This window comes from Jatropha curcas, chromosome 6 (assembly GCF_041381405.1).
Source record: "Jatropha curcas cultivar XTBG-Jc1 chromosome 6, XTBG_Jcur_1.0, whole genome shotgun sequence".
Taxonomy (NCBI): Eukaryota; Viridiplantae; Streptophyta; class Magnoliopsida; order Malpighiales; family Euphorbiaceae; genus Jatropha; species Jatropha curcas.
Window position 1 is genome coordinate 22337628 of NC_143156.1, and position 11150 is coordinate 22348777.

Here is an 11150-nt window from a genome sequence, read left to right on the forward strand (position 1 = left end):
TTGCATCTACAAAGCTATATATTTCATAGCCGATTGTTGAATCTACCAACTGATCTATATTGGGCAGAGGGTAAGGATCTTTGGGGCATGCTTTGTTCAGATTGGTAAAGTCAACATATAATCTCCATTTTCCGTTGGACTTCGGTACCAAAACTACGTTCGCCAGTCATTCTGGGTAGTTCACCTCCCTTATAAATCCTGCCTTCAAAAGTTTATCCACCTCTGTTGCTACAACTTGCTGTCTTTCTAGGCAATGATTCCTTTTTTTTGTTTTATCGGTTTAAAGCTTAGGTCAATGCTGAGCTTGTGAGATATGGTATCAGGATTGATACTAACTATGTCTTTCATGGTCCACGCGAAGCTGTTAACATTATCCTCTAAAATCGTCTTAATATTGTTATGTACCTCTCTCAGTAGATCGGCTCCTAACGTTAAGTTCTTCCCCGGTTTCATCTCCTATATGGTCAGTTCGTCCATAGGTGTTAGGCTAGAATCTACATTATGCTTAAATTGTCACACTTCTTTCTCTTAAAATGTCATATGTAATATATTAATACTTAAGTTCATATAAGAATTTAATCTCTTTAATCATGGTATTTTATTCAAGACTTCTATTTCAACAAGCAAAATACAAACAAATCAACATGTAGAGACTAAAACATTGAACTAAGGCAAAGGAGTTGACTTTTTTAATTGTCACACTTTTTTTTTATTATTATAAACTTTGTCATACTTATATATAAAATGAAATGAAAATGAAAAATTAATTGAGATAATGAAAATGGAAGTCTCCCCCACACTTAAAAGCCACAATGTCCTCATTGTGTGAGGGGAAATGCAAATAAAACAGACGGCACATGCATAAACACACAAACAAATACCAAAAATAGAAAGAAAAACTTAAAGGGAAACAGAAAAACCTTAGGCCTTCGGAGAACCTGGAGGCGATGGAGTGAACTCGATGTTTTGATGGTGGAAATATTTCATCCACTTCCGTTCCATCCGCTCGTGGTTGTTCTGAATTGTATGCAGTTTTTGTCCCATGTCAAGAACAGTAACTTGCAAGGTTTCCTGTGATTGCTGTAAAGCTTCCACTTTACTCAACACTTGTTTCCACCCGGCAACTTCATCTTCTTCTTCTTCCGCATGAGAAGATGATGTGACCGGTGCTTTGCCCTTCCGCTGTCTTTGTGTTTGTGCATCAGAGGTTCCTTCATTACGATTGCTTTGCCCAACTCTTGTTTCCCAAGGCTTCCAACGATAAAGAGCTGTGCTGCCAGTTTGTACTTCTTCAACCAAACCTGTCTTTTTCAAGAATGTGCCATCCATATACCTAAAAGTGTCTGTTGGTTGGGGCTGATAAGGTGGAATGGGCATTCGAGCAACATATGCCAAGATAGGCGCTAAACTACCCACTCCTAAAGTAACTTTGCCTTGATGACGAGAGGCGTTGTATATTGTATCGAGTATTATTCCTGCAACGTCCACTCGTTTTCCCTGTAAAATACAGTCCAAAATAAACAAGTCTCTTGTTTGGACTTTGGATGCTTCCACCCGTCCAAACAAGGCATAACACAAATACTTCTGCAGATATAAAATACTCTCATCTTTTATCCATTTATTTCCAGAATTTCGTGGGGTAAAAGTTGATTGCCCTGTTAGTTTTTCCCAAACGGAAGATGCATTCCATCCTTTCGGTTTAGGAGGACATAAACTTTTGGGAAATCCTAACTATTCATGCATTTGATCATATCCCACAGTTAATTCTTCTCCATCCACTCTAAATTGGATGGCCATTTCATTATCATCCACCCAATCAATAGTAGTTAGTAACTCTAAACTTAATTTAGCATTTTCAGGAATTTGTAATTGACTAAATATTTCAAAATTTAGAGTTTTCAAATATTCCTGTACTTTCTTTAAAATACCAGTATTTTGTAAAAAGGTTGGGTCAAGAAGATACATACCTGTGAAAGTGCACTTGGCTAGGCGTGTGTAGCGTTCTCCTTCCGCTATAGTATATATGGGGAAAGGAGCCTTATATCTGGTGGCCAAATCCTTTCATGCTGGTGCAGAGGAGGAAGATCCTTCCTTGTTCTTCCTAGCCTTTTGCTTAAATGGCATGGTGTGAGTGTCGATGGAGTTATTTGTTGCTCAAGATATGTAGAAAAGAGGGTTGCTGGGAATTGATTTTGTAGCGACAGAGTTTGGGGGTTTGTAAAGAAAGGAATTGATTTTCTTATATAGATGAATTTAGGGAAGGATAGGGTTGAGTAGTTAATGGGGAAGTTGAAAAGGAAGAGTTTTGATTGGATTTGAAAGGTTACTTACAGTTTTTCGCAGGTTTGAATGCCTTGGGAAGGAGAAGAATTGATTGGAATGTGAGAGGGCAGTTGAGAATTTCTGACCGTTAGGAAGTTGGACCAAAATTTGTGGAATCTATGAACCCCTTCCCCCGAAAACACATAGGCTTGAGATGTATGTGATGAATGAGAAGAAATGCACGTGAGTGTGAGTCGCCACCTTGTTTAATTATTTTAGGGTAAACTAGGAAAAAACCCTGAGTGACTCCAATTTTAATTAACCTAGTTACTAGATTAATTATCCCAATGATTAAGGCACAATCTACGAACCCGAGATGGATCCCGAGACCATGTCATGCTGATGAACTAACCGATGAATGAATGTTTTGCAGGGTGAATGATGTAATTCGACCAAATGAAATGTTTTAAGTGATTTCGACTTGCCGCCCGGGGTGAAATCCCGAACGTGCCTACATACTTCCGTTTGAATGAAAGATCAAAGTCAACGTAGTTCGATAGGCCTTCTTTGAAGGGCTTTGAAGGTGTATGCTTTGTGCATGAGTGTGTATGCTTTGTGCATGAGTGTATATGCTTTGTGCATGAGTGTTTATGCTTTGTGCATGAGTGTTTATGCTTTGTGCATGAGTGTGTATGCTTTGTGCATTTTGTTTAGGCATTTTGCCAAAGAGGTTGATTGATTTTATTAGGCGTTTGTCGCCAAAATGTTGATTTAAGGCTTTTAGCCAAAAGGTTGATTTAGGCAATTAATTTGCCAAAATTGTTGTGATTTAGGCAATTTGTTTGCCGAAAATTGTTGATTGGGCGATTGTCGCCAAAATGGTTGATTTTGAGGCTTTTAGCCAAAATGATGTGATTTAAGCAATTTGTTTGCCAAAATGATGTGATTGGGCGATTGTCGCCAAAATGATTGATTTTAAGCGATTTGTCGCTAAAAACGGTTAATCTCATTTATAAGCAATTTATTTGCTAAAAAAATCGATTAGACCGTAGGCAATTAGTTGCCAAAATTGATTGATTAAATGTAGGCAATTTTATTGCCGAAAAATGTGATTGAACGAGGCCGTTAGTCACAATTATTGACTAATTGGACTTTTAGGCAAAGTGTTCGAAATAAAGGCAGTTATACCGTAGTTATTGATTAACTAGGCATTTTAGCCAATATTGTCGGATTTAAACTTTAATGCCACGATTATTAATTAATCGGGCATTTAAGCTTAATCAAATTAATTAAGGCAGTTTATTTACCAAAAAAAAATAAGAACGTGAATGCATTTATGCAATTATAGAATTATTAGGAGTAGAAGAGAAGTATGCATGAAGTGCTAAAATTAAATAGGCAGAGTTTCGTTTACGTATCTGATTTAATCGAAGACCGCTTCTTAACTCCAGATTAAGCTCCTTGCTTGGGAAATATTAATTAATTTTAATTTGTTTAATTTTAGTGTCCAAATATCACAACAAAAATGCAATAAAAATTAAATTAAATGCAAAAAGCGGTAAAGAAAACGCAAGGAGCGTGAGAGGGAGAAGGATTCGTCCGTCAACACAGACAGGGGTGGCCAAAAATGAAGAGGTAAGTGGCTATTTATAGGCCAAAAACGGGCCTGGGGCGGCAGGTGCCGCCGTGGCGGGCGGCAGGTGGCTGGCTGCAGGTGCCGCCCATGCTGGGCGGCTGCTGCCGCCGTGACCGGCGGCCGGCGCCGTCGTGTCCGGCGGCCGGCGCCGCCGTGTCCGGTGGTGGCCACCTTGTCTCGCTCCGGGAGCTTTTTTGGGAGTTCCGGACCTCCGAAAAATATTCCGGGACCGGTTTTGCGATCCTCGTGAAATTCCGGACGTTTTAAGTACCATATTGGCATACTTTCGGTGAGTTTCCAAAATGGCCTCCGGTCCGGCCGGACTGTTTGCACAGTTGCTGTAGCAAAGTCAAAGTTACTGCAGAAAGTCAAATTTACTATAGCAAAGTCAAATTCACTGTAGAAAATTTTATTATTCACAGTCCGGGAAAACTAGCTTTTTGAGCCTCAAAATTTGAGTATTCACAGTTGCCCCCCACCGCCGACCATAAAAATGATTTATGGGAGTCGGTGGTTGTCTGAAACGCAAATTTTGAGGATGTTGCCTCTTAGAGGACTTGAAAAAATGTTTTGCCTCTTAATGAGGGCTTGAAAAGAGATTTTGCCTCTAAGAGGACTTGAAAAGATGTTTTGCCTCTTAATGAGGGCTTCAAATGAGGTTTTGATGTTTTGCCTCTTAATGAGGGCTTGAAAAGAGATGTTGCCTCTTAGAGGACTTAAAAAAATGTTTTGCCTCTTAATGAGGGCTTGAAAAGAGATTTTGCCTCTTAGAGGACTTGAAATGATGTTTTGCCTCTTAATGAGGGCTTGAAAAGAGATTTTGTCTCTTAGAGGACTTGAAAAGATGCTTTGCCTCTTAGAGGACTTGAAAAGATGTTTTGTTTTATTTTTGTTTTTTCTTTGAGAACCAAGGGTCCACCTAAAGTCGAAATGATCAAATGGCTTGGTTTTGGATGAAAAATGGTTGGCTATTGGTTAGGGTTTCACCCTAGGTTTTATGTAAAAAGAGGTCGACGATAGTTGGGTTTCACCCTGGGTTGTGTATGTTAACACTTGCCCCTGAATCCGACCTGGAGGATTTCGCCCCCTGTTTGATGCCTTTATTAGCTGAAATAGAATTTCTTCTTAATGAAAGACTAGAAATTCCGTGATTACTTCTGTGATGGGAGAATGGTGAAGGTTCTTATCACTTCTTGCCCCCAGAATGGTGCTGACCATGGAATACTTCAAAACATTGGTGTTGTACTTGTCCAATCGATTGAGGAATCAAAGAGAACAAAGCCACTTATATGACTCGAGGAAACAAACAATGTTGATGACATCGCTCGTCTGAAATGATCGAAGAAACGATGGTCCGAGTGGAGATGAGGTATTAAAGAATTACCTCTCAACGATTATGTTTGACATTTTTAGGGTTGTTTTGGAAACCCCGGGGATTGAATTGACATTTTCCTTTCTCTGTCTCTTGGAATGACTCAAATTTACTGTAGCAAAGTCAAATTTACTATAGCAAAGTCAAATTCACTGTAGAAAATTTTATTATTCACAGTCCGGGAAAACTGGCTTTTTGAGCCTCAAAATTTGAGTATTCACAGAATCGCGCCAGGAATTTTTCTGGAGTCGCGATCGCGTCTGAAAATTCGCGCTCGCGAATGGTTCTTGCCTGGCCTCTGTCCTCTGTTGTGCCCTAATCGCGCTCGCGCTTGGTATTATTGCGATCGCGAGAGGGTATCTCCTTGTTTCTGACTTGTTTTGCAAAAACTCGCGCTCGCGCAGATATTTGTTGCGATCGCGAATGGGGATCTTGAAGCTTCTGACTTCTCGTGTGGAGAATTTGCGCTCGCGCAGATAGATGTTGCGATCGCGAGTTTTGTAAAAAAAGTTTCTGTCTCTTTTTTGCAATCTTCGTGCTCGCGCTTTCTTTCTTCACGCTCGCGAGTTTGGCTTCCTGCAAAAATAGAATTCTCTGCACACTTGAATTTTAATGGGTTCCTTTTTTTTTTTTTTTTTACTGATAAAAACAAATAATCAAATAATACATTATAATAAACAAAGTATATTAAGTAGTTATTGAAATTATACATACTTATGTAATTGATTTAAAATGTTACCTGTGGTGGATCCTCAATCCTATTACCCAAATAAAGCTTACACCGTTGTCCATTGACCATAAATGTGGATCCATTAGATAGATTCTTCAATTCTAATGCTCCATGTTCTGCAACTTTGATTACCTCAAATGGTCCACTCCATCTGGACTTCAGTTTTCCAGGAAATAGGCGTAGTCTTGAATTGAACAATAACACTTGGTCTCCTTCCTTAAATGATTTGATTCGAATTTGATTATCATGCCATTTCTTAGTTCTTTCCTTATATAACTTGGCATTTTCATATGCTAATAATCTGATCTCATCAAGTTCATTCAACTAAAGTTTCCTTTTGTAACCAGCTTTGCCTAAATCAAAATTCAAAGATTTTATTGCCCAATATGCTTTGTATTCCAATTCTAGGGGTAGGTAACATGCCTTACCATAGATTAAACGATATGGGGACATCCCAATTGGTGTCTTAAATGCTGTTCTATATGCCCACAGTGCATCATCGAGTTTAAGTGACCAATCCTTACGTGATGAATTGACCGTTTTTTCCAAAATCCACTTAAGCTCGCGGTTGGAGATTTCCACTTGACCGCTAGTTTGTGGATGATATGGAGTAGATACCTTGTGATGTACTCCATATTTCCTTAAAAGACTTTCAAATAATCTATTTAAAAAGTGCGTACCTCCATCACTTATGATTGCTCTGGGAACCCCAAATCTGGTAAATAATGCTTTTAAGAATTTTACCACTGTATTGGCGTTGTTTGTGACACAAGCTTGTGCTTCCACCCACTTGGAAACGTAGTCAATAGCTACTAAGATATAACTTTTACCTTGTGAAATAGGGAATGGTCCCATGAAGTCGATTCCCCATACATCGAATATCTCTACCTCGAGTATGTTGGATAAAGGCATTTCATCTTTTCGACTTATGTTGCCAACCCGTTGACACCTGTCACAATGAGACACAAATATACGAGCATCATGGAATAGAGTGGGCCAATAAAGCCACTTTCTAAAACCTTTGAAGCAGTTCTATTTGCTCCATGTTGCCCTCCATATGGACTAGAGTGACAATGCATAAGTATATCTTGTATTTCAGTTTGCCCTACACACCTTCTAATCATATCGTCCATACCTATCTTGAACAAGAATGGTTCGTCCCATAAGAAATTTTTAGCATCTGCATAGAACTTCTTCTTTTTTGCATAAGTCATGTCTGGAGGTATGATGTTAGAAGCTAGAAAATTTGCAATGTCGGCATACCAAGTTGTGTGAACATGTTGTACTAACATTAAATTCTCATCTGGAAAACTTTCATTTATAATTGTAGTTTCTCCTATTGGTCCTTCTTCATTTTCCAGACGTGATAAATGATCTGCAACTAAATTTTCAGAACCCTTTTTATCTCTAATTTCAATGTCAAATTCTTGCAATAATAATACCCATCGAATAAGACGTGGTTTTGCATCTTTTTTAGCAAACAGGTATTTCAATGCAGAATGATCAGTATAGATTATGACTTTTGCTCCTAACATGTATGATCTGAATTTATCACATGCATATACTACAGCCAACATTTCCTTCTCAGTAGTTGTATAGTTTATTTGAGTACTAGTTAGAACATGGCTAGCATAGTATATCACATGCAACTTTTTCTCATGTCTCTGGCCTAAAACACAACCAACAGCAATATCACTAGCATCACACATTATTTCAAATGGTAATCCCCAATTGGGTTTTGCTATAATAAGCGCACTTACTAAGGCATTCTTTAAAGTATTAAAAGCTTCCAAACATTCTGGAGAAAAATTAAAAGATGCATCTTTAACAAGTAAGTTAGTTAGAGGTTTAGCAATGATAGAAAAAAATTTTTATAAATCTTCTATAAAATCCTGCATGGCCTAGAAAAGATCTTATACCTTTAACCGTAGTAGGAGTAGGTAATTTTTCTATAGCTTCTATCTTTGCCCTATCTGTCTGGATTCCTTCCTTACTTATTTTGTGCCCTAAAACAATGCCCTTATCAACCATAAAGTGGCATTTCTCCCAATTAAAAACCAAGTTAGCACTTTCACATCTTGATAATACAAGATCTAGATTTTTTAAACAACCTTCAAATGAATCACCATACACAGAAAAGTCATCCATAAAGACATCCATAATTTCTTCTATGTAATCATTAAAAATCGCGGTCATGCAACGTTGAAATGTTGCAGGTGCATTGCATAATCCAAAAGGCATGCGCCTATATGCAAATGTACCAAATGGACAAGTAAATGTAGTTTTCTCTTGGTCATTCGGAAAGATATAAATCTGAAAATATCCTGAGTAGCCATCGAGAAAACAATAGAAAGCATGACCAGCAATTCTTTCTAACATTTGATCTATGAATGGTAACGGAAAATGATCTTTTCTGGTGGCTGAATTAAGTTTTCTATAATCAATACATACCCTCCAACCTGTAGTGGTCCTAGTAGGAATTAGTTCACCATCTTCATTTTTTTACTACAGTCATTCCTCCCTTTTTAGGCACACATTGGATTGGACTAACCCATTGGCTATCCGAAATTAGGTATATTATTCCTGCATCTAGCAGTTTGATAATTTCTTTCTTCACTACTTCTTTCATATTAGGATTAAGTCTCCTTTGTCTTTCTGCCTTAGGTATATGTCCATCCTCAAGATTGATGTAATGCATGACTCGATTTGGACTTATCCCCTTAAGGTCAGAAATTTGCCATCCTATACTCTTAATCCTATTTCTAACAATTTTTAATAAATCATTCTCTTGATCTACAGTTAATTTGTTAGAAATAATTATAGAAAGTGTGTGATTTTTTCCTAAGAAAGCATATCGCAAGTGACTCTTTAAGATCTACTGTTGGTGGAACTTCAATTGATGGTGGTAAAGGCTCATGCTCCCTAAGTAACATTTCAGGTCTTAAATTTATAAACTCCTCTTCTTCATTATTGAAATTTTCTTCCTCAAAATTTTTCATTACCTTCCAAGGTAAATATTTCTAGTATGCATGCATCAACTATGTCAATTCTCATGCAATTTCCCTCATCCATAGGATATTTCATAGCTTTATCTATATGAAACTCAATGACATCATCACCTATTCTAAGGACTAATTTTCCTTCTGAAACATCAATTAATGCTCTCCCTGTGTTCATAAATGGTCTTCCTAAAATAAGAGGGCAATTTTTATCATAAACAAAGTCAAGTATGACGAAATCAGTTGGAAAAATAAATTTGTCAACCTTAACAAGTACATCCTCGATGATACCATAGGGTCTTTTAATAGTTTGGTCAGCAAGTTGTAAAACCATATTAGTTCTTTTAACTTCATCCTCTAATCCCAATTTCTTAAAGAGAGATAATGGCATCAAATTAATACTTGCTCCTAAATCACACAGGCATCTAGGAAAATCTACTTTACCTAATTTGCATGGTATAGTGAAACTCCCTGGATCTTTGAGTTTAGTAGGTAACTTACTTGAGATTATGGAACTGCAATCCTCAGTTAGAGTGACTGTCGACACATCTTCCCAACTACGTTTCTTTGAGATCAATTCTTTAAGGAACTTACCGTAATTTGGAATTTGTGTGATAGCTTCCATAAGTGACATGTTGATATGCAAATTTTTCAGTTTATCAATAAAATTTAAGAACTGCTTATCTTGCTCCTGCTTCTTGAGCCTTTGCGGAAAAGGTGGCCTAGATTGATAAATTTTAACGTTGTCCTTCTCCGTGTCCTTTCCTTTTTCTTGTCCTCTTGATCCTGCACTATTTTCCTTAATGCTCGGTTTACAAACCGGCTCCACATTTGCACTCTTCAAAATATTAATATCAGTACCCGAAGGATTTATTTATCTACTATTTTTCCACTTCGCAAGGCAATGGCACTTACATTCTCCCTAGGATTCTTTTCTGTATTACTAGGAAGATTTCCCACTTCACGTGAGGAAATAGCACTTGCAAGTTGCCCTACTTGTACCTCCAAGTTATGTATGGATGATGAATGATTTTTGAATAACTTATCAAACTTTGATTCTAACCATTTAAAGCTATCATCCTGACTACTCATCTTTTGGTTAAATCCCTCCAGAAATTTATCAATTTTATTAGTCAATTGTCCCAGTCTATCTTGAGACTGACTACCCTGATTTCCCTTTTCTTGATTATCATGGTTTCTCCAAAAAGAGTTATGATAATTACGATTTTCAGCATTATAAGTATTCGAATATGGACCACGAATTTGTCCTTGGACATAATTCACTTGTTCCTCCATAACCGGATGCTTATAATTACATTCATTTGATATATGCCCATTTTGACCGCAATTGTCACAAATAAGAGATGTTGATTTACTTATGTTTAAGTTATCAATTTTATAAGACAAAGCAGAAATCTGTGCTTGCATCATAGTTAAGGGGTCTAATTCATGCACTTTCTTTGCTGAATTTTTTGAAGAAGAAGAAGACTCATTACTAATAGTAGAATGACTTACCTGAGCCCTTTCAGTTGGCCATATGCTATTATTGTTGGCCATTTCTTCTAGTAACTCAATTGCATCATTAGTAGTCTTCTTCATTAATGATCCTCCTGCCATAGCATCTATAGTTCCCATTGTAGATGGTGTTACCCCATTGTAGAAGGTTTGAATCAATATATTTTGGGGAAGGCCATGGTGTGGGCAAACTCGTTGGAGCTCTTTGTAGCGATCCCATGCCTCATATAAGGATTCATTTTCATGTTGGGTAAATGAGGTTATTTCTTTGATAAGCCTAGCGGTTTTCGCTAGTGGGAAATACTTAGACAGGAAGGCTTGGGCTAGTTCTTCCCAAGTAGTGATAGAGTTTGGTGGTAATGAATTCAACCAAGCTTTTGCCTTATCTTTCAATGTGAAAGGAAATAGACGTAATTTGATAGCATCTGCTAGCACTGAATTCATCTTGAATGTATCACAGATTTCAAGAAAACTGGCTATATGTGAGTTAGGATCTTCATTTGGTAATCTGTAGAACTGAACACTATTTTGAAGCATTTGTAATACAGCAGGTTTAATCTCAAACTGGTTAGCATTTACCGGTGGACGTACTACTCCCTTTTGTGAACCATTTAAACTTGGAGTAACAAAGTCCAT

General features: G+C 37.5%; 1 non-coding gene and 1 pseudogene across 1 annotated transcript; one reads left to right on the forward strand and one right to left on the reverse strand.

Moving 5' to 3' along the window:
• Nucleotides 1–921: 921 nt before the first annotated feature.
• Nucleotides 922–11150, reverse strand: LOC149495720 (uncharacterized; annotated as a pseudogene).
• Nucleotides 10687–10793, forward strand: LOC119371072 (small nucleolar RNA R71). The gene has a single exon (XR_005178630.2). It is a non-coding gene; the product is annotated as a small nucleolar RNA R71 (small nucleolar RNA).